The sequence below is a fragment of the Trichechus manatus genome, unplaced genomic scaffold, assembly GCF_000243295.1.
Source record: "Trichechus manatus latirostris isolate Lorelei unplaced genomic scaffold, TriManLat1.0 scaffold00068, whole genome shotgun sequence".
NCBI lineage: Eukaryota > Metazoa > Chordata > Mammalia > Sirenia > Trichechidae > Trichechus > Trichechus manatus.
The window spans coordinates 4,606,182-4,631,155 of NW_004444004.1; the positions used below are offsets into that span (position 1 = coordinate 4,606,182).

At 40.0% G+C, this 24,974-nt stretch overlaps 1 protein-coding gene across 1 annotated transcript in view; it reads left to right on the forward strand.

Moving 5' to 3' along the window:
- Window positions 1-16,543: 16,543 nt before the first annotated feature.
- PAK3 (p21 (RAC1) activated kinase 3) overlaps window positions 16,544-24,974 on the forward strand; it is a 339,855-nt gene continuing 331,424 nt past the window's right edge. Inside the window, exon 1 of the mRNA XM_004379776.2 lies at window positions 16,544-16,916. The gene's annotated coding sequence lies outside the window, so the exon portion shown is untranslated. The remainder of the gene's footprint in view (window positions 16,917-24,974) is intronic.

Genomic DNA, 24,974 nt, shown 5'->3' on the forward strand with positions numbered 1-24,974 from the left:
TATAGGTTCCTCGTGAGCACATTAAGTGTTCTGGAATTTCCATTCTTCATAATGTTATCCATAATTTGTCATGATTCACACAGTTGAATGCCTTTGCATAGTCAATAAAACACAGGTAAACATCATTCTGGTATTGTCTGCTTTCAGCCAAGAGCCATCTGATGTCAGCAATGATGTCCCTCATTCCACGTCCTCTTCTGAATCAGGCTTTAATTTGTGCCAGTTCCTTGTCAATATACTACTGCAACTGGTTTTGAATTATCTTTCGTATAATTTTACTTGTGTGTGGTATTAATGATATTGTTTGATGATTTATGCATTCTGTTGGATCACCCTTCTTTGAAATGAGCACAGATGTGGATCTCTTCTAGTCAGTTGGCCAGGTAGCTGTCTTCCAAATTTCTTGGCATACACGAGTGAGTGCTTCCAGCCTTGCATCCATTTGTTGAAACATTTCAGTTGGCATTCCATCAATTCCTGGAGCCTTGTTTTTTGCTAATGCCTTCAGTACCATCGGTTCTTGATCATATGTTACCTCCTGAAATGGTTGAATGTCAACCATATCTTTTTGGTACAATGACTGTATATTCCTTCCATCTTCTTTTGATATTTCCTGCAGTGTTCAATTTTTTGCCCATAGAATCCTTCAATATTGCAGCTCGAGGCTTGAATTTTTTCTTCAATTCTTTCAGCTTGAGAAATGCTGAACGTGTTCTTCCTTTTTGGTTTTCTGACTCCAGTTCTTTGCACATTTCATTATAATACTTTACTTTGTCTTCTTGAACCACCCTTTGACATCCTCTGTTCCGCTTTTTTACTTCATCATTTATTCCATTTGCTTCAGTTACTCTGTGTTCAAGAACAAATTTCAGAGTCTCTTCTGACATCCACTTTGGTCTTTTCTTTCTTTCCTGTCTTTTTAATGACCTTTTGCTTTCTTCATGCATGATATCCTTGATGATATCCCACAACTCGTCTAGTCTTCAGTCATTAGCGTTCAATGCACCAAGTCTATTCTTGAGGTGGTTTCTAAATTCAGGTTTGATGCGCTCAAGTTCGTACTTTGGCTCTCATGGACTTGTTTTACTTTTCTTCACCTTCAACTTGAAGTTGTATATGAGCAGTTGATGGTCTGTTCCACAGTTGGCCCCTGGCCTTTTTCTGACTGATGATATTGAGCTTCTCCATCGTCTCTTTCCACAGATGTACTCAATTTGATTCCTATGTATTCCCTCTGGTGAGGTCCCCATGTATAGTCACCATTTATGTTGTAGAAAAAAGATGTTTGTAATGAATAAGTCTTTGGTCTTGCAAAATTCTATCATGCTATTTCCGGCATTGTTTCTATCACCAAGGCCGCACTTTCCAACTACTGATCCTTCTTCTTTGTTCCCAACTTTCACATTCCAATCACCAATAATTATCAATGCATCTTTATTGAATGTTTGATCAATTTCAGACTGCAGAAGTTGGTAAAAAATCTTCAGTTTCTTCATCTTTGGCATTAGTGATTTGTATGTAAATTTGAATAATAATCGTATTAACTGATCCTCCTTATAGGTGTATGGATATTATCCTATCACTGACAGCGTTGTACTTCAGGATAAATCTTGAAATGTTCTTTTTGAGTATGAATGAGATGTTGTTGCTCTTCGTTTTGTCATTCCCAGCATAGTAAACCATATGATTGTCTGATTCAAAATGGCCAATACCAGTTCATTTCAGCTCACTAATGCCTAGGATATCGATCTGTATGCATTCCATTTCATTTTTGATGACTTCTAATTTCCCTAGATTCATTTGTACATCCCGTGTTCTGATTATTAATGGATGTTTATAGCTACTTCTTCTCATGTTGAGTCATGCCACATTAGCACATGAAGGTCCCGAAAGATTTACTCCATCCATGTCATTGAACTCGACTCCACTTTGAGGAGGCAGCTCTTCCCCAGCCGTATTTTGAGTGACTTCCAACTCGAGGGGCTCATCCGGCACTATACCAGACAATGTTTCACTGTTATTAATAAGGCTTTCACTGGCCAGTTTTTTAGAAGTAGATCTCCAGGTCCTTCTTCCTAGTCTGTCTTAGTCTGGAAACTCTACTCAAACCTGTGCACCATGAGTGACCCTGCTGGTATTTGTGATACCAGCGGCATAGCTTCCACCATCACAGCAACACACGAGCCACCACAGTATGACAAACTGACGAATGGAGGTTGAAAAGATAGAGCACAAAAAATATTTATCAGATTAGCTAAGAGATCCAGGTAGTTTCCGAACTTGCAAAGAGACACAAGCCTCACTAACCCATGTCTCTGGGCAGGCAAGAAACAAGGAAGAAAAGAAAAAAAGCTTTCTCTGATTCCACTGTGAAGGAGAGCTAAATATCTTCATATATAGCAGTATTTTGGGGCTCAAAGCCGGTGGCATGGATCTGTATCAAGGTAGGGCATGTGCCAGCACAGTGACCATATTTTCACAGTGACAGATAAGCCTGCAGCCCGGCACCCATGCCCAAGGAGAAAGCTACTCTGAAGTATTGTCTGATGCCCTTCCCATTATGTGGCAGCCTAGCTAGTTGATCCCCCAGGCAGGGAGGTGAAACAGGAGGTGCTTCTTCCCCTTAGTCCTTGGTCTTGAATCTTGTATGAAGAAAGAGCAAAATTTTGTCCAATGGAAAAAAATCTATCTTGCAAGGAAATTTTAGGGAACAGTAAAAGCTGAGGGGTGGTGCCAAATGGGGGGTGGATAACCAGGAAAAGCCAGAGGAATATCATCGAGTAAGTCAGCAGGCAAGGCAAATGAGTGGTGTCTGAATGAATACCAAAAGCAGGGACCCAGTAACAGAGGCTGGGATTATACCTGGTCCAGATATTATTTGCATGAACAGACTAAGTCCTTTTAATGGGGCCAGAATGGATATCAAATTAAAAATTCAAATGAATACATAATTTTAAAACTGTATATACTATCTAACCCAGCAATTCAACTTCAGAAATTTATCCTATAGATATACTTGCACAAACGCATAAATATGAGACTGTCTATTGTGGCATATAATGTAATATTGTTCAACTGTTAATGAAGAGCATAACAAATCAATTGAAAGCCAACTCAGAACTGACACATATGTTAGAATTAGCAGACAAAGACATTAAAAAGTTATAACTGTTCCATATGTTCAAAATGTTAAGGGGAGACATGGGAGATATTTTTTAAAAAGTCCCAAATAGAACTTTATAGATGAAAACTACAATGTGTGAGATGAAAAATATACTATGTGGAATTAGCAGTAGATTAGAAATTACAGAAGAAATAACTAGTAAACTACAAAACATAGCAATTAAAACTATCTAGCATGAAATACATAGAGAAAAAATAATCAAAATCATGGAAAACATTATCAGTGAGACATGAGACAACTTCCGGCAGCAAAATACGTGAGTAATTAGCATCCCTGAAGGAGAACAAAGAGGGACAGAAAAAAACACTTTAAGAAACAATGTTTGAAAATTTTCCAAACTTGATGAAAACTATAAACCCATGGATTAAGAATCTCAAAGAACACCAAACAAAAGAAAACTACACCAAGTCACATCCTAATCAAATTGTTCAAAGCCAGTGTCTTAGTCATCTACTGCTGCTATAACACAAATACCACAAGTGGATGGCTTTTAACAAAGAGAAATTTATTCTGTCACAGTCTAGTAGGCTACAAGTCCAAATTCAAGGCATCAGCTCCAGGGGAACGCTTTCTCTCTCTGTCGGCTCTGGAGGAAGGTCCTTGTGATGCATCAGTCTTCCCTTGGTCTGGGAGCATCTCAGCGCAGGAACCTTAGGTCCAAAGAACACGCTTTGCTCCCAGCACTGCTTTCTTGGTGGTATGAGGTCCCGTGTCTCTCTGCTTGCCTCTCTCTTCCATATCTCAAAAGAGATTCGCTTAAGATACTATCCAATCTTGTAGACTTCATCAATATAACTGCCGCTAATCCATCTTATTACATCATAGTGATAGCATTTACAACACGTAGGGAAATCACATCAGATGATAAAATGATAATCAATCATATAATACTAGGAATCATGACCTAGCAAAGCTGACAGACATTTTGGGGAGACACAGTTGAATCCACGACAGGCAGGGATAAAGAGAAAACTTTAAAAGCAGCCAGAGGAAAAAAAGACAAGTTATGTACTGAGGAACAAAGATAAGGATGACAGTAAATTTCTTATTATAAATGATGCAATGAGAAGAGAGTGGATCAATATCTTTAAGTATTGAAAGAAAAGAATTGTCAATCTAATATTCTATACCCAGAGAAAATAGCTTTAAAAAAAACAAGAATGAAATAAAAATCTTTTCAGACATATAAAAGCTTGAAAGAACTCTTCACCAACAATCCTGCACTACAAGAAATGTTAAAGGATGTCACTCAAGCAGAAGGAAAATAGCACCATATGGAAATACAGATTTACACAAAGGAATGAAGAACATCAGAAATGATAACTACCTGGTAAATATATAAGGTTTTTTTCATACTATTTAAATATTTTAAAATATGACTGATTCTTTAAGTAAATAAAATAGTAATAAATTGTGGGATTTATAAATATGTAAAAGTAAAATGTATGACAAAATAACATAAAAGCTGGGAGGGAAAAATGAAATTATATTGTTGTTAGGTTCTTATACTATATGTGAAGTGGTATAATACCACTTGAAGGTAAACTATAATAACTCAAAAATGTTTACTAAATATCCTGAAGCAACCTCTAAAATAACAAAATAAGAAGCTATATCTAATAAACCGACAAAGGAGATTAAATGGAATAATAAAAAAATACACAATCAATTCAAAACAGGACAGAAAAAGAGGAAAGGGGGAACAAAGAAGAGATAAGCCGAATTGAAAACAAACAGCAAGATAATACTCTTAAAACTAACTATATTACCAACTATATTAGACGTAAATAGTCTAAACTCTCTAACTAAAAGGCAGAGATTGTTGGATTTGATAAAAAAAAAACAAGACCCAACTATTTGCTGCATTCAACATATACACTTGAAATATAAAGATACAAATAGATTAAACATAAAAGGCTGAAATAAGATATACCATGCTAGCTAATGCTAACCAAAAGAAAGCTTATGTGGCTGTATTAATATCAAACAAAGTGAATTTAGAGCAAAGAGTATTATCAATGAAAGAAGGTAGCTTCATAAAGATAAAGGGGCCAAGTCTTTGAGAGGACATAATAACTCTAAATATTTATGCCCCCAATAGAAGAGCTTAAAAATACATGAAACAAAAACTTACAGACTTGCCAGGAGAATTAGACAAATCTACAATTAAAGTTGGAGATTACAGTAATTTTCTCTCAGTAATTAATAGAACCAAACCAAAAACCAAACCTATTGCCGTCGAGTCAATTCTATCTCATATCAACCCTATAAGACAGAGTAGAACTGCCCTATAGGGTTTCCAAGGCTGTAATCTTTATGGAAGCAGACTGCCACATCTTTCTCCCGTGCAGCGACTGGTGGGTTCAAATCACTGACCTTGTGGGTAGCAGCCAAGCGTTTAACCCCTGCACCACCAGGGCTCCTTTTATTAACAGAACAAGTAGACAGAAAATCAGGAAGGATACTGCAGACTTGAACAACACTATCAATGAACCTGACTTGACTTGCATTTATAGAACATTCCACCTATCAACAGCAAAAGACACATTCTTCTGAAGTGCACCTGGAACATTTATCAAGTAAACCATGTTCTTGGTGATAAAACAAGCCTCAATAAATTCAAAAGAATTCAATGTATGTTTTTTGACCATAACGGAATTAACTAAAAGTGGATCACAAACATAAATGTAAAATCTAAATCTGTAAAAATTTCTAAAAGAAAACATAGGAGAAAATCTTTGTGACTTTGGATTAGGTAAAGAGTTCTTCGATACAACACCAAAAGCATTGACCCATAAAAGAATAAATCAATAAATTGGTATTCATCAAAATTAAAAACTTCTGCTCTTCAAAAAAGCATCTTTAAGAGAATGACTCAAAGAAAATCTTTGCAAATTGTATTATCCGATAAATGACTTGTGTCCAAAAGATATAAAGAACTCTCGAATTTTAATAAGAAAACAACCCAATTAAAAAATAGGCAATGAGTGAGGAGAAATTTGTACTTATGTAAGCTGTTTGTTGGCATGTAATCTGATATAGCCCTTTTGGAGGGTAATTTGACAGAATCTAAAAAAAAAAAATTAAAGTACACTTACTTTTCAATACAGCAAGTCCTTTATAAGTGCTGTACTTTTCCTAGAAAAATATTGCCCATGTGTACAACTAGGCAATTACACAGATGTTTACTGAAACATTGTTCATAATAGCAAAAAGTTGGACACAATCTAAGTGTCCATCAATAGAACAATGATGAATAAACTATGGTGCATCCATCATTCATATTATTCTGAACTATAATGCAGCAGTTAAAATGAATGAGGTAAAGTTATGTGCCCTGACATGTAATGAACTCTGAGCCCCGTTCGTAAATGAAGAAAACAAGTTATAGAACAAATGCACAATGCGATCTTAAGACAAAGTAAAATCTTATATTTGTATATGTACACATATGTGTGAAAACTTATTTACATGATCTGGAATGATACATACCAGACTTCCTATAAAAAGGAGGGGAGAGTGGGTAAAGACGATTGTGAAGGGAGCATTTACTTTACATGCTGTATGTGTTTTGTTATAATAGCTTTATTGAGATATAATTCACATAACATACAAATCACACATTTAAAGTATACAATTCAATGGCTTTTAGTATATTCAGAGTTGTTCAAGCATAACAACAATCAATTTTAGAACATTTTCATTACCTCAATAAGAAACCCATTACCCATTAGCAGTTATTCCATATTTCCCCTCAATCCCCTACCCCCACCCCCAGACCCTGGAAACCATCAGTCTAATTTCTGTCTTTAATGATTTGGCTATTTGGAACATTTCATATAATTGGAATCATACGATACGTGGTCCTTTATGACTGGCTTCTTTCACTTAACATAAGGTTTTCAAGTTTCATCCATGTATCAGTAGGTCATTTCTTTTTATTACCAAATAATATTCCATTGTATAGATATACCACATTTTATTTATCCATTCACCTGTTGATGGACATTTGTTTTTTCTTTCTCACTTTTTGGCTTTTATGAATAATGCTGCTATAAACATTTGTGCACAAATTTTTGTAAGTATGCTATGTATTTTTGAATTTTTTATTATTTTACAATGAGAATATATTATATATTACTTGTGCAAAAAATAAACGTGCAATAAAGAATGTTTTACACATATTGTATGTAACATGTGAGATAGGAACTATTATTATCTGCATTTTATAGATGAGGAAATTAGGTTTAGGAAGGTTAAATGGCTCATCCAAGGTCACAGCTAATAAAAGGGGAGAGCTAAGATTTGAAACACTGCTGTCCATCTCCAAAGCCCATTCCCTTAATCACTACACTACACTGCCAATTACAATGGCATTCTTGTAAAGGTATCCATTACAACCAAGAAAACTTTATGATAATAAAATAGTAGTAGATTTATGATCAGTCCTGTAGTGATGGTGTCAAGGTTAGTAATGGGTATATTAGTCTGTTGAGCCTTTCATATCTATCCTTGATCAGAGTGCAAGTGCCCCAAGTGCTCATGCACTGGCTGGCATTGTGACAGATATGGGACCGCCATAAGTCCCCGCATTCTGTATTCAAGATTTTGAATAGGTCACTGTTACACAGTCAGTGCTCCTACCAGGATATGTTGCCAGTGTATAGTTAACACTGACCCCTACATCCTCCTTGCATTAGAATATTCTGGCCCCTCAGCCAGTGTTCCAGTATGGGAACTTGCCTGGGTCAGGTGCAACTGACTATAATAAAGCTCCCAGTAAATCTCCCTGGATGGAGGACCTCTTGGGGTGAGGACTTGGCTGTACCCAGACTTACAAGATTAGGCATCTACTCAATGGGACACAATGCATATGAAAATTCTACCTTTTCTAGAACAGTGCCATTTCATCTAGAAAACTGAACGTCCAGTTTGCTTCAACGACATCGTGAAGCACAGGTTGTGCCATACCATTACAGGTGCAAAAGCTCCCGTGTCTCATAGCCTTGATTGCCAGTGGTTCCTGTTCCTTCACAAGGTAGTTAACCTCAACCAGGGCAATCTTCCCAGAGATGGAGGCACTTAGGTGGAAGTTCCTGGGCTGTGGTTGTCTTAGTTATCTAGTACTGCTCTAACAGAAATACCACAAGTGGATGGCTTTAACAAAGAGAAATTTATTTTCTCACATTCTAATAGGGTACAAGTCCAAATTCAGGGCATCAGCTCCAGGGGAAGGCTTTCTCTCTCTATCAGCTCTGGAGGAAGGTCCTCGTCGTCATCAATCTCCCTCCGGACTAGGAGCTTCTCTGCCCAGGGACCCCGGGGTCCAAACAACGTGCTCTGCTCCCAGCACTGCTTTCTTGGTGGCATGAGGTCCCCAACTCTCTGCTTGCTTCCCTTTCCTTTTATCTGTAGTAAGATAAAAGGTGTTGCAGGCCACACCCCAGGGAAACTCCCTTTACACTGGATCAGGGATGTGACCTTAGTAAGGGTGTTACATCCCACCCTAATCCTCTTTAACATAAAATTATAATCACAAAATGGAGGACAACCACACAATACTGGGAATCATGGCCCAGCCAAATTGATACACACATTTTTAGGGGGACATAATTCAATCCATGACAGTGGTCTTCTTGTAATAGGATCATTTCTACCTCAATACTGTAGGTGTCAGTTTTAATTAGATAAAGCCAGGTTGGCTCATTTTAGGTCAGGATCAAAGCAGAAAGGTTTTATTTTTTTTAAATAGCTTTCTTGAAGTATAACTGACATAAAATCTGCTGCACTAACTTCAAATAACTGCCATTTATTTCTCTTTTTTTCTAATCTTTCTCTGTTATTGTTTCACTGCACTGGCTGGAACCTCTCAGTATAATGCTGAACAGGAGTTGTGCTAGGAGGCATCCTTGTGTTGTTTCTGATTTTAAAGTAAATGCTTTCAGCCTTTTACAGATGACTATGATATCTCCTTTAGTTTTTGGTATAGATATCTTTTATGAAACAAAGGAAGATTCCTTCTATTCCTAGTTAGCTAGGAGGCTATTTTATAAAATTATAAATGGAAGTTAAATTTTACTGAATGCTTTTTCTGTATTTAGTAGGCAATCATGTTTTTTTTCCTTCTTTAACCTGTCCCTATGATGAGTTACATTAATTGATTCTTAAAACCAACCTTGCATTCCTGGGATAAACGCAACTTGGTAACTGTGTATTATCTTTTTTAAACATTGCTGGATTTAGTTTGTTAGTTTTTTTCATAGTTTTTACATCTATAACCATGAGTGAGATTAGCTTGTAACTTTCCTTTCTCATAGAGTCCTAGTCAGGTTTTGTTACCACAACGGCTCAGAAAGTGTTGTTGCTTTTCCTTTCATCTAAAAGAGTTTGGGTAAGATTGGAATGTTATTTTATTTGAATGTTGGGTAGAACTAGCTTGTCTCACACTGAGGATCTGGTATTTTCTTTATGGGAATAATTTTAACTACTGATTCATTTTCTTTAATGGTTATAGGACTATTTGAGTTATCTATTTTTTCTTAAGTCACTTCTAGTAAGTTGTATTTTTCTAAGAAAGTATCCATTATTTAAATCCAAGTTTTCAAATGTATTGGCATAAAGTTCATTATATTATCTTTGTGAAATGGTGGCATCAGACCACTTTGTCTAACTTCACGAGGGGGGAGAATAATCACCATCAACAGCATTAGCCCAAAGCTGATTCCCATGATGTGGAGGTCAGACATACCTCCACTTTCCAAACTTTTTACAAATTCTGACACCAACCGTCCCTCCCATGGCACTCTCTACTTCTCTGCTGGGTTCGATAATTTGTTGCAAAGGCCACACAGAACTCAGAGACAGTACTTATGATTACAGAGTTTATTAGGGAAGTAACGGGTTACAATTTGGGATCAGGATCAACTTGGAAGTAACAAGAACTCAGGATACTGTTTTTTGATCAGGATAGCTTCTTCTTTGGCCATGCCTGCAAGCAGACCTCTGCCACTGGACCCTGTTCAGGCCTGGCCTCTCACTCTCAGCCTCAGCCCTCGCTCTGGGCCTCAGCCCCAGCCCCTGCTCAGGTCTGGACTCAGCCCCTGCTTGGCAAGTGTTATAGCTCTTTCTTTAGCACCACTGATAAGTGCCCAGAGGCACCTCACTCTCCCAGGAAGCCTCCTGCCCAAAGGTGCTCAGCTCTCTCGCTCTGTGGGTGGGCACACCCACTGTAGCTGCCTCATTCCAAGGACTGGGAAACCCACTACAGCAGTCTCGTGCCAGTTTCCTGGTTCTGCTGCTGCCGTTTCTCTGCTGCTGGACTCTGCTGTGCTTGCTGCCACTTCTCACTGTCTTGTGCTGTCTCCAATGTTACAATTCTGTCTCCTGGGTCTAGGAGGTTCTCAGTGCAGTGCAGGAACCCTGGGTCCAAAGGATAGGCTGTGAGCCCGGCTCTTCTTCTTGATGGTAGTGAGGTCCCCTGTCGCTCTCTGGGATTGGCTCTTTTTAAACCTAGCAGGATGGCAAAACTGACCAATCCCCTACAAGGGTTCTATGCACCATATTTGCATAGTTCCACCTCCACAAGGGTTCCATGAACCTTATTTGAATTAGCAGACTGTCTAATCTCCTTGGTGGGCCACAAGCACCTTATTTGCATCATTCCATCCAATCATTTTGTGGGAGTTATAAGACCATGGCTAGAAGGGCCAATTCACTGCACTGCAATCTTATTATTATCTCTGTAGGATCTATAATTATTTCCCAATTTTTTATTCCAAAATATTTATCTGTGCTGCCTGTCTGTTTTTACCTTGATTAATCTTGCCAGAGGTTTGTCTATTTTATTAGTAATTTCTAAGAAACAACTTTGGGCTTTGTTGAAACTCTCTACTATATATTGGGTTTATATTTCATTGACTCTTACTCATAGCTTTAGTATTTCCTTCCTTTTACCTTCTTGGGAATTATTCTGACATTCTTTCTCTAATTTCTTAAATTGAATGTTTAGCTGATTAATTCTGAGCCTTCTTTCTTTTCTAGTGAAAACTTTTAAGTCTATTTATTTTCCTCTATATATGACTTCCACAAGTTTTGATATATTTTCCTTATTTTTCAGTTCTAAGCATTTTCTAATTGTTATTATGATTTTTTTCTTTTACCTATAAGTTGTCTGATACTGTATTCTAAATTTCCAAACATTTGTATTTTTTCTGTGTATATTTTAGATTGATTTATAACTTAATTGCTTTGTAATTACAGAAGGTGGCCTGATAGGATATCAGATCTTTGAAATTTGATGAGTCTAGCTTTATAGCCTAGCATATGGTCAAATTTTTATATGTTCCATATATGCTTGAAAAATATATATATATTTTCTAATTGTTTGCTGAAATTTTCTATATGTATCCAGCTTGTTAATTATGCTGTTCCAATTTTTTATATTCTTACTGATTTTCTTTCTGCTTGATCTATCAATTATTGAGAAAGATGTGCTAAAATCTTCCACTGTGTTAGTGGGTTTATCAAGTTCTCCTTGTAGATCTGTCAACTTTTGTTTAAAAAAAAATTGGCCATGTTAATAGGTGATTGCACATTTAGAATTGTTATATCCTTCTGGTGAATTTGCTATTTTTTCTTATTATCAGGTGACTCTCTTTATCTCGAGTAATGTTTTTGCCTTAAAGTGTGTGTGTGTTGTTTTTTAATCTGATATTAAAATAGTTACTCACACCATTCCCGAAGCCAACTCTTCAGACAAAGATTAGACTGGACTATGGGACATAAAATGATACTCGTGAAGACAGTGCTTATTAGCTCAAGTAGATGCATGAGACTAAATGGGCAGCTTCTGTCTGGAGGCAAGATGAGAAGGCAGAAAGGGACAGGACCTGGTTGAATGGACACAGGAAATCGGAGGTGGAAAGGAGGAATGTGCTGTCACATTATAGGGAGAGTAGCTAGGGTCACATAGCAATGTGCGTATAAATTTTTGTATTAGAAACTGAGTTGAACTGTAAACTTTCACTTAAAGCACAATTTAAAAAAAAGTTACTTGCCTTTCTTTTGGTTAGCTTTTGCCTGGTAATACTTTTCCCATCCTTTGATGTTCAGTCTTTCTCTGTCCTTACATTGTAGTATAAATGAAGGTCTTTCTCTTCTAAACAGTTTATAACTGGATTTTGTTCTTTATTCATTCTGACCATCTTTGACCTTTTAACTGAGGACTTTAGTCCATTTACATTTATAGTGATTACTGATGTATTTGGATTTATTTCTACCCTCTTATCATGTGCTTTTTATTTGTCCACTTTTCTGGTTTTTTTTTTCCCTCCTCTTCTTTTGACTTCTTTTGAATTGAGTCTTTTCTTTCTTTTTTCATCCCATTTTCCCCTCTTCTTATTGGGAAGTTATATATTTCATGTCTAATTTTTGGTGATTACCTTTTGCTATTTTAGCATGCATACATGAAAAAGTGTGAGGTTGATGATCATTTTCCATTTATTTTATAATGCAACTTTCAAAGGAGTCACTCACATTCACCATGTATTGCCTCCAGCATAGAAATCTGAAAACCACTGTTTATGTTGCACTGTTCCTACAAGCCTGTCATCTTTCCCAGTTTGTCAAGGTGACATGTTTAAAAAAATTTTTTACACCATTTTTTCAGATCGAAAAACTGGGTCCTGGAATAGTCAAAGTACTTGTGCATAGAAATAACTTACCTGATGAAGAGGGAAAATGAGGTATCCTGATTATTTTTTCAACTATGAAGTACTGGAGATTTCCTGGGGAAACTTTTTTCCACACTTAGTTTTTAAATATTATTTTGATATACGTTGCCACCTAGCCCTCCTGGAAGGTTATATTATTTTACATATAGCAGCAATTGAAATTCATGACCAAGCTAACACTGAGTTCCTTCAAGTTCCTAAAAGACAGGGATCATGTCTTTTTTTTCACACTTGTATTATGGAAATTTTCAAACATATACATAAGTAGAGGGAATAGTATAATAAATCTTGCAGTGACTTTTTAACCTCAAATAACCATTAATAGCTTAGACAGAAAACATGGTGATAAAACAGAGGAATGAAAAATTAAATAGGGTTAGGTTTTATGTTCTATCTTTTAAAGGTCAGATTATTTTAAATCCTTGTTGTGTTTTGAGATTATAGTAAAGCTTTAATTAACAGGACCCAACAAACTGGAAACTTTTAGTAACTAGAGTCTTTCCTGGCGCTCTATTTTCAGTAGAGGCTCATTATAATGCGCTCATAACAGGGATTTATTCTAAAAATGCAGGATCAGGGAGTGACCTGGACTCTCTCCACTCTCAGCCTAGTCTCATACCTCTAATACCATTTCCAATCTGGAGGTGCATGGCATCACACAGACAACTTCTGCATGTCAATTTTGTTTGAAATGGCCTCTGGATGAAGCTATTGCAGAAAAATGACTTGTGAAGAGATAGCTAAAGGAAGCGAAGAAGAGGATTGCACCTTTCTTTCTTGCCTCCATTCTTATTTTCATGCCACCTCTGTGTACCTGGAATAAAGTCTCAAATATCAGTTCTAAGTCCATGCTCCTGGTTTTCGTCTCAGCTGATGGAATAGGACAGTGTAATGAAAAGGGCTCTGTGCTTGGAATTCAAGTCATGGCTCTCCTTCTTAGGAGCTAAGTAGTCTTGGGAAAGTTACTTAATCTTTCTGAGCCATTGTTAAATCACCTGTGAAACAAAGAGTTTAGACTGGAGATAATAACTATTGCCTCTTGCAGTTCTGGGTTTCCGTTATGTTCGAATCAGAATTTCCAGTGTCTGATCTTATTCTTGGGGAGTCTCATACCTAATGTGATTTGAGGGTGCCCAAGCTATTTCTCCCATCCACAATGCCTGAACTCCTACAATTAGTGGACCATTTCATTGGGATTAGCAATGCTTCCTCCTGCTAGTCTTCCTTTTTAAGAAGTATGTGAAGCACTGCCACTTCATTGTGAATGAGTTACTCAGGTCACTTTTTGCTGATTGGGAAAGGCAGGGGTTTTGATGTCCAGAGTTTGGAAGTGGGAAGGAAAGGTACAACATAGAGAGACTGGAAGGGTGTCAGAGACAGATTTGACCTCCTTCACAATTTTTCTGCAGCTTGGCTCTGAGCGTTGTTATGACTCAACCTCTGTGCTTGGCAAGGCTCAAACAAGAATAGTCTGTATTTGGGTACCAGATCTGGAACAGGGAGTCCCTGGCTGAATGTCAGATTCAGGTATTTCTGATAGTCTCTGAATGGACTTCTTTATTAGGTCTTTTGATAAACAAGAATTTGTTTAGAAGAGCCAAAACATCCCTTTGAGTAAACCATGTACATTGTTACAAAACCGTTAACAGGCATATACTCCCAGTCAATCACAATAACCAAGAATGGCAAGAATCTGGGTCACGGTCCCCTGTCCAGACCTAAGTGTCCTCTTTTCATCGTCTTCTTCTGGTCCTCTTCTCTTCTCAGCTCCACACTGGTCCTCAGTAGTTGCAGAGAATCCCTCATGTCTACTTGTTTGTTTATCATGCCTATCTCCTATCACCAGCACTTGATCTTTTCTGTTCTGGAGAAAAGCAGTTGAGATACTACTAGTAACACAAAATTTCTGCCTGTATCAGAAGAAAGGCTTATTAATGTGGTTGCTGCTTTTCTTTTCTCTAATAATAATACTCATAATTTATTGAGTCTTGCTATGTCTCAGACACTTGAATCACTCCATTTCATCCTCACATCTCTATACCCATTTCACAGATGGATTGCTGATATTGAGTCACTCTTCAAGGTTTTCCAGCTAGGGCTGTCTGGCTTCAGAGCTGAGCTTTTGCCCACTGCACTCGTCTGCCTCTCAGGCTTGATATCCACCTGCACACTTTTGGGGCTGGCCAGGCTGTCATGTGGGAGACAGGTTTCTTCCCTTGGTGGCAAACAATGATCATTCTCATGATTTAGGGAGGGCAAATCTAGCTCGTGGATGAGCCACTACAAAATTGTCACCCCAGAAAATTCAGATATATCCTCTTCCTGTTGTCCTTTCTGCACTTTCATTTCCAATTGTTCTTACAGTAGCCGGTAGCAAAATCAAAGGAATAATTATGACTGCTGTCCGGGTATTGAGGCCGAAAAGTCTTTAACTCTTTCTTGCCCACTAACTTGTGGGTAGCACCTGAACCTATCAACTTAACTGAATATACGTATTTTTTAAAACCTCATTTTAGTTAATAATTTCAACTTCTTCCCTCACTAAACCCTTTAACATGGATATCAGCACATGAATTTGAAATTTCTTTCCAAGATATAATTTAAAACAGAAACTTTGGCCTGGGAATCAGAGGACCTGGGTCCCAATTCTGGATCTGCCACTTATTAACCTGTAATGTTAGGCAAATACACTTAACCTTGCTGAATGTCAGTGTCCTCATCTATAAAATGGCAATACTGCCTGACTTACAGAGATGCTATGGTAGGGAACCTGTTATTAGGAAGTGTTTTGTAAATCCCAAAGTGCTCTACAAACATAAGAGAATATTATTCTTTACTTGACCATTAGAGGAGATGAAGCAAAATGTTCAAAAGGTCAACAGCAGGAAGAAGGAGACTTGAAGCAGTGTCCCAAGGAAGAGGTACACCAAAGATTGAACCATGGGGAAAAGTTGTGCCTCTCACAATTGGTTTCTAAGTTTTAGGGGTACAGATCCAAACTGGGTGTCCAGCTGGATCTGTGATGAACTTCAACCTTCTGACCTTCAGGAAACCAGTCTTGATTCTCATCTCAACTGAGTACCCTCCTTCTAGAGGAGTAGTGGCATGAGGATGAGGTGGGCCCTTGACACCAGAGAGGACAGGGACCTGGATAACGCTGGCTGGGTCAGCAAACCAAAAAGTAGAGAATTGATTGAATGCCACCTTGGTTACAAGCACTGAAATATTGCAGCGGAACAAGAGACAGGAGAAAAGGAGAGATATAGATCCTGTATGAAGATGTGGGCATCCCAACTCGTGAAAGTCAATCCCAAGTTAGAACAGAAATTGCCTTCTGGGTAGTCCAGACAGCGCCTAGCACAGTGTGAGCCCAAACTCAATACAATGCGGTGATGATGGAGAGTGTCCTTGGTCTCTTTCTTTTCTCTCCTTGGCTACAGGCTTTCCAGAGACATATGTGAAAAAGCAAGCTACCAGTGCCCAGAAAGACTATTGAAGGAAGGCGTGCGGACATTAACGGCGGCCCAGGTGCCCTGGTACTAGACCCCTTCTCCCTGCCCTCCCCGCTTCCCCCCCTCCCAAGCCGGCACAGTCAAGCTAGAGAGACTGAAAGGGTTTCACTTCCGCCTGGCTGCAGGAACCACAAGTCCCAGACTAGGTCGGAACTGGAATAATCACAGTCAAAATACACCCAGATGCTCTCACACACCCAGACGCGCGCGCATCCCCGGGCCATGGGGCGCACGTGAGTCCACGCCCCGCGCACCCAGCCCTGCCGCTCGCCAGAGCATCCTCCTCCTCCACCTTCTCTTCCTCCTCCTCCCGCCACCGCCACCGCCACCGCCACCGTCGCTGCTGCTGTGCCTCCTATCCCCTCTCGTCCGCCTTCCTCCCCCAGTTCCTGCTCCTCCTCCCCTCCCAGGCTCCTCCTGTCCGGCGGCGACGGGCAGAACCCTCGGCAGTGGCTCCCCTTCGCCCGGGCCGCGAAGAGGCTGAAACAGGTCTGTGCGGGGGGCGCTTTGTTGCGGGCTACTGGAGCGCTGCTGGCTCCGAGAGCCGCTGGGAGGACACAGGGCGGACGGGAGGGCAGATTATTTCTCAGTTTTTGGTCTCGCTCTATGAATAGATGGGGGGCGATGGGGTAGGGAGGTAGCTCGGTCTTTTCGCTGGTTCGCGGTCCCTCTCGATTCATGGCGAGAGAGCACTGAAGCTGTCCGGACTCCTGCCCCCGCCCACCCCAGAGCTCTCTTTCTTTGCGCCCCCACACCCCGCATCCACTTCCCTGGGCTGAGCTTTCTCTTGTTCTGGGAGCTCATGGATGGGGGTGGGGAGAGATGGATGGAGCTGATCGAGCGGGGCACCTGGGTGCATGGGGCTTTGTTACACACAACAAAAACCATTCCTCACCAGCCTCCGGCTCCAGGCTAGGCTGTAGTTGGCGGGCGCTGTGGGGTGTGGGCCGGGCCAACTAGGGGACTGAGAAAATGTGAGGGGGCACTCCCTGTGTGTGACTGGGCACACAGGAATGCAGTGGTGTGTGCCTGGGAGATGATGCGGGTTTTGTGTGGGATTCAGTGAGTGTGAGTTGGAGTGTGGTGTGTGTGTGTGTGTGTGTGTGTGTGTGTGTGTGTCTGCGCCATGGGGCTGGGCTGCTCTTGGCATTACATGTCCTTGGGTCTCATCCCATGCCAAGCCAGACTGCAGCAACACGCAGGTGGATCAGGTCCAACCTGTTCTGCCCACATTGGAAGAGTAGTGATGGTTTCAAAGTGATGGAAATCCCCCCAGCTGGGGCAGTAGTTTGGGACTATCTGGACTTGAGATTTTGAGCCCGATTGACCAAGCCCTACTAGACATCTTATTGTTCCTCTAAAGATGCCCAACTTTCTTAGTCGGTTTCTCTGTCTCAGCCAATGAGGAGCCAAAGCTCTTACGGTGATCCCTGCAGTGCCTCCTCCCTTTTAATTAGTGGATCCTCATGTCTTCCTTACTGCAGTGATGTTAGTGGTGTGCTAGAATTTAGCTGTATGTTTAAAGAAAAAGGAACATACTAGATGCATTCATGTGTTAGTGATGAATTTGGTTTAGAATTTTTTTTTTTCTTGAGCCATAAGATATGAACTGGTATGGTTATTTTTTTAAATCAAAGAAAGAAGAGATCAATAAAAATGAACAAATCTGCTAAACCTTCTCTTTAACTTTATTTTTTGTGTGGTTTTAATAAAGCATTGTTTTGCAGGGTCCAACAATGTACAGTTAAGGGTAGTGATCATTCACTCAAGTCAAATAATCAACATTTATTGAACACTTGCTATATGTCAGTAGTAATGTTAGGTATCAGAAGTATAACAATGACAAAAAACCCATTACCATCAAGTCAATTCCGACTCATAGTGACCCCACAGGACAGAGTAGAACTGCCCCATAGGGTTTCCAAGGAGCGGCTGGTGGATTCGAACTGCCAAAATTTTTGGTTAGCAGTCGATCTCTTAACACTGCGCCACCAGGGCTCCACTGAAAGTAGGGAAATGAATAACACATCATTTCAGATCTCAGGGAGTGCACAGTCTGGTAGGCGAGCTAGAGAGTGTAAACAGACAATTACAGTAGAGCATGATAAGGGACAGGCAAGGTCCTGTGTGGGAACAGAAGAGGGGTGCCTGTCTGGGGATGAGAAGTATGATCAAGAAAGGCTTCACAGGGAAGGTGACATTTGAGTCGGGGCTTGAAGAATGAATTCTCCAGGTGGCTAAGTCGGAAATGATATCCTAAGTGGAAGGAACAGCATGTATAAAGGCAGAGGGGCTATAGTTTGAGTAAGACTGCAGGGAATCCTCAGAAATGTTACTGTTGTTAAATTCTCAACAAACTTGTGAGTCTCCCTGAACTGGGGTGGTGGTTAATGGTGAATTCAAAAGGAGCTAGTATTGCAGATCGATAAGGATCAGAACATGTCCCCATCTTTAGAAACATCTGACTTATTTATTAATATTAGTGTATCTTGCCTTAAGTAAATCTGATATATATAAATGAATTTACAAGGCAAATGAACTGGTTGGAGAGTATCCACATTGCAGAATTTATTGCTTTACAAAGGGATTCATAATCAGGTCATCTTAAATAACAGAGTCTCTTTGACCTTTACAGTGAATCTTGTTACCAAAAATCCATTTATAGAGAATTTTTCACTTAGCCAACGGACAGATAAAGAGAGGTGTACCTGCATTACATTTACTTTTTGCACAGAAAGTTATCCATTCGAGTGCAGGCATTTCCCTTATGCTGCGGATGTTAAAAGAAAACATGAAAATGGTAGTAATAAAGATGAAATACATGAGCTATGATCTTTTGTCATTTGAATTGTATATGAAATAAAAATTAATCAGGACAGGGTCTTCAGGGACTTTCTACATTTTAGGTACTTTCAGTAGTGTCAGTGGTAATTAACAATAGCACAAGATTTCTGTGCTGTATGTTATTTTTGAAATGGATATATAATGAGTACTGTAACGCCCATGCAAATAGCCAGAACAGGGGCATGTTCTGAGTCTCCTGTTGTGTTGTGTTGTTGCTTATTGGATAGGCTGATGAATGGCATTGGAAATAAGCCTAAGAGATTGATGATTTCTACTGGAAGTGCATGGTGGGCACAAAATTATGCTAGTTAAGAGTGTGGGCTCTGAGGGCCTGAACCAGCATCATGAGCACCTCCCCCCTTAAATGAAGACCAAAAATAGCCCTGGGTTCTATTTGAAAGGAATGCCGGCAGAAGTGGGTGGGCTTGAATTGACATCCTCCTAGTCTATTGTATGCACTGCTGTAGAGGAGATGATGGCCCAGTTCCTTTGGGCTCATCAAGGTCCTTTGTTCACTGGCTCTCAATACCAGAAGGCTTAAGGCAATATCCCTAAGAAATGTCCCCCATGGGGCTCGAACTCCAATAAAATTGATCTGTTTTCTCTGTGGATACTCAGTGCAATCCAGTGGCTAGGCCAGTGCTTCCCAATGTGAGTTCCAAAGAAGGCTAGTTCCACAGGATCTTAGTAGATGTTAAACATACACACACATTTTAAAGGGTTTTGTGGTCAAGGTAAGTTTGAGAAATTCTTGCTTGAACAGAAACAGGTTTGTTTACTGCAGGGTTTCTAAAAGCCTTTACTAGGCTATTGCATATTGTGACTCTCCAGGAGAATAAAATAGGCAGCATTTCCCAGATGTATTTGCCTGCAGAGCCTGGTGTTCCAACAAGCCCGTTGGTTGGCCTGGTGTTGTGAGGAACGTACTTTGGGCAGTGCTGGGCAGAGCATATCCCTCTGAGGTTGGAAACTGTAAGTATCTTGCTGGGTAAACTTGGATGACTTGCTTCACCCCTCGCCTTTTCTTCCCCCGTGTGTAAGATGAAGCTGATAGTAATCATTGCTCTCACTGAAGTGATGGTGTGATGACAACTAAGATAATATCTCTGCAAGTATTTTGAACTCCTTAGAAGAAGGCTGTATATAAACTCAAGGTTATCATGAAAGGGAAGTGGAGAATTAAGGCAATTATCTTGATAACTCCAGCCTAAATCCTGTTTTCTGCTGTGTTGTTGGGCGGGCTGCCTCAGTTCTCTGCTCTGCTTTGACTGCAAAGACCTATCCTCATTCAACCTTGAGTGACTCAGCTCTCAGCTTATTTCCTTTCACATCCTGAAAATTTCAGCATGGCCTTTAATTTCCTGGTCCAGAGGTATCATCAGTACAGTCCCAAGAAAAATCCCATCAATCTGAACACACCCTGCTGACCAGAGAACCCTGGAGGCAGGAATTAAGTTTAGTTGGAGAGTTGCTTTTATCCTTAAGACTCGTTATCTTTTCAAAGCAGTGCTAAAGGGCCATCTTGGAGGCTCTGTTGCAGGGTTCATCTCCAGAGGCCTTAAGGCGCAATCTGGGCTGGAGTCCTGTTTGCAGCCTAGGTTTCTTGAGCACTAAGTGCAGGGGTCCATTTTATCAATGGGAAGGTGTGGCCATGTTTAAGGAAATTTGAAGGCAAAGGAAGTAGCACTCCCATGACTATTGACTAGTCAAAGGAAACTATTGCTGTTTCCTTTGACTCCTCACTAATACCCTTGATCCTTTTTGTTTTTTTTTTAACAAGCTGCCTTGAAAGAAGAATGGAGCTCTTGAGAATTCATGGCTAATAATCATTGCAAACTGGGTTTGGGGTAGACACTGATGTGGAGGCATTCTGGGCTACTGGTTCTAGAGTGCTCAGTGTGTTGGTGATCAGCCATTCTCCCTCCGTAGGAAAGCAACAAGCTTCATTTGCAGTAGAATGATTCAGGTTAGAGAGAATTGTGTGACTTTAAGTCTATATGACACGGGGAAGTGAGAGTGAAGTCATTCTCTGTTCTGGAGAGCTTAGTGATGCGGAGATGCCTGTCGAGTCAGGGAGATTTATAGAAAGGTGGAGCTGCAAGTGCCTTTAGAAGTTCATCTGATCCAAACCTTCCGTTTGCCTGAGGAAAACAAGGACCAGAGAAGTGAAGTGAATTGCATAAGGTCACACGCTACCACATGACGGAAGTAACAGTAAAGGCTAAAACACAAATCTGCTGCCTCCCAGTGTTATTTCTACTAGACCTAGCTGCCTTCTTATGTAGTTCAGAAGAATGTGGGTTGACTTGTTCAGTGGGACTTGGAGGTCACGTCCAGGCCTGAGCTGTGTGGGTTCTCCTGTGGCTGCTTTAGCAGAGGAACAGTGGATCCCTAAAAGGCTGTGCTGCTTCTCTCTATCCCTCTCCACTCCTCCTGAGTGTGTGGTTGTCTGACTTACTGAGCCAAACAGCCAGCTGGAAACCCGACGACTGGGTGTTCTGCCCTAGGTTCTTAATGGGTGATTTAGTCATTCCAATCCCTCTACCTTTTTGTGGACCAAGGACCTCCTTGAAAGTCTGATGAATGCTACTGAGGCACTCCCCGGAGAAAGGCCCACATTCAATAACATGTACATGTAATCTCAGGGCTGTCTAGATCCAGGGCTGCTTCTCCACTTGATATCAGTGTTGGTGCAGAGCCTAGGGTCACTTGCAGATAATCCCTTAATACTAAAGATTCCAAAGGCAGAATTGTCAACCTTAATTTGGAGGGAATTGGGAATACCGAGATGGGTCTTGTCCAAATAAACTGGGAAGTCAGGGTGAGCTTTCTTTAGAATGGAGCCCTGGTGGTATAGTGGTTAAGAGCTCAGCTGGTAACCAAAAGGTTGGCAGTTTGAATCTACCAGCTGCTCTTTGGAAATCCTATTGGGGCAGTTCTACTCTGTCCTATAGGGTTGCTACGAGTCGGAATCCACTCGACAGCAATGGGTTTTTTGTCTTACCTTTAGACTAGAAGAATAGGTTTGAATTCTGGAATTGAGGTAAAAAAAGAAGAGGAATTGAAATGAGTGAACCTCTTCCCCTCCCCTCATCCTTATGGGGTGGGGAGACATGGCAGGAAGAATGGCAGGAGATTCGCAAAGAGGGGAGAGACGATCATTCTAGAAAGGACGTCAGAATCACACCATCGCTGCGTGAAATGAAAACTCTTCCAAAAGAAGGCGATAAATCTTCCACTTCTCTTCAGCATTTCTTAATCTAGTTCAGCCTCTAGATAGCAAAACCTCATGGCTCTGGGTTTCAGAAGTTGTCTTAATTGCTGAAGCACCATGTCCTTGAAGAGGACATCTTTAGAGGCTGGGAGTAGGGACTGGGGAAGTGGCACAACTTGCCTCACGTCTTGTTAAAAAAAAGCATTTTTATAATAAAAATAATAAATGCTCATTCTTGTAAAAAATAAAAATGAGGTGGAATGGCCTTGGCTTCTCCAACACTGATGCCCTACTAGGTTCACAGTTTGGTATGTATCCTTTTCTACATTTCTCTATGAATATTCTGTATTGATGTGCATAAAATAATCAAAGATGTGACCAATGCTCCACATACTGTTCTACACCATACTTTTCAGAGAAGTATGTGTCTTGTAGGTCTTCTGCCAGTGTACCTTTATTATTTAATTCTTTTTAATGGCCGTGTAGTATTCCATTATATGGTCATGACATAATTTACTCCAACCAATTTTTTACTCCATCCAATTTTTAGATTATTTCCAGTTTTTACCACTTTGAATATTGCTGCAACATAGTTCCTTTTGCATGCAGCTCTGCCAACTTATCATGAACATTTCTGTAGCATAAACTCAATAGTGAAATTGCTGGTGTAAAGAGTTTGGCTATCACATCTTTAATTTTAATAAAAACCCATTGCTGTGGAGTCAGTTCCCTGCTAAATTGCCCTCCAGAAAAGCTGTAGCAATTTACATTCCCACCAACAATGGCCGTTTCTCCACATTCTTTCTCACCAATTTCAGGTATTATTGATGATTTTTTTTGACGATGTGGTAGTGAAAAAAGTCTTTTTTTTTTCTTTGTATGTCTTTAATCACTAGCACAGTTAAACATCTTGTCATGTGTTTATTGGCCATCTGTATTTATTCTTCTGTGTTGCCATTTCATATCCTTTGCCTGTTTTTCTGTTGAGTTGTTCTCTCCCATTTTGATCACCAGGATCTCTTTATATATTTTGGATAGTAACTATGTAGCTGGTACATATGTTGAAAATGTATTAACGAGTTGTCTTTTAAACTTTGATTTTGGTGTCTTTTGCTGTACAGAAATGTTTAAATTTTAAAAAATCCTAATTGTCAGTTTATTCCTTGATGAGCACTCAAACAATGCCACCGTGAGCATCCTTGTACTATATTCTGTGCAACTGGTGTATTATTTTCTTAAGATAAATTGCTGGAACTGGATTTGTTCCGTTAATTTTTTCTGGATATTGTCAGTTGCCCTCAAAAATATTTCTACCAATTTACACTCTAACCACAGTGTATGAACGTACGTTTTGCCCTTCCTTTTGATGTTCTCTGATAATTCAAGTTTTGGTTCTTCAATCAAGTGCTAGGTGGGAATTCATAGTTGACACTGCAATAGGCTTGGAGCAGAAATCTCTAACTGCACTTGGAACACATGTAATACATGTTTCACCTTCAATTATTTAGGCAAACATGCTTTTTAATTTATTTCCAACTAGAACTGTGTCTAAAGCATTTTCCAACATCAAGTCCTTCTAAATTTACTGTGAAATGAGTGGCCATTTAGGGTCATCTTTGCTGGCAGCAGCTGCAGCAACAGGCAACGATGGGCTTGCTTTAGGGATCTACTTTGTAAGACACTTAGAAAAAAGCTACTGCTGCATCTTCACTGACCTTTAAGGTCAGCCAGATTGGTTCCAGAATTTTGCAGAGGCTGAGTGCTGAGTAGAATCAGCTTCTATTCAAACTTGGCTTCTTGCAAAGAGGACAAGTTTGAGGCCGTCCCAAGAGAAGTTATTCTAGCAGAAATAAACAGTGATGTCACCCTCTGCGAAGGGAATAGTGGCAAACAGGTACAGGTGTAGCTTTTCCCTCACTCCGCCTGGGCTTGCTTCATCTTTTTGTGTCTCTTTTTTGTCAATATCCAGATACAGTTAAGGGGATTTTGGTGTTTGCATTAGGCCAAGGGTAGAGTCTATGGATTAGGAGAAGATGGAAATCAGAGTGGTTGTTATGTGGCTTAAGAATTATCTTTAGTCTGAAGAGCCGACAACAGCAACGTTAAAATCTCTTGAGGGGGTATCATAGCAGTGGGGGGAGCATGAAAGAGTGGTGACAGCTGTTGCTTAACCATTTTACAGATAGGGAAGACATACCCGGAAAGGATAAATGCTCTGAAAGTTGGATATTGCTGGAAAAGTCTCCCGACGTACCCTGTAACATTTGCTAGCTAGAAATTGGACAACTTCTCTAGGAATGGACATAGGTGCCTTTAAATTGCAGCTTCCTAATTTGATAGATTTAAGAATGACCTTTGTACTCACCCATTGTCCACTTTACCTAGTGTGGTACTTACAACCGCCCACCCTTGGGATGCTTTTGAACTGCCAGAAGATGGGTGGGTTATTGTCCCCAAAGGAATAATTTGGATTATTTGAACCATTGACA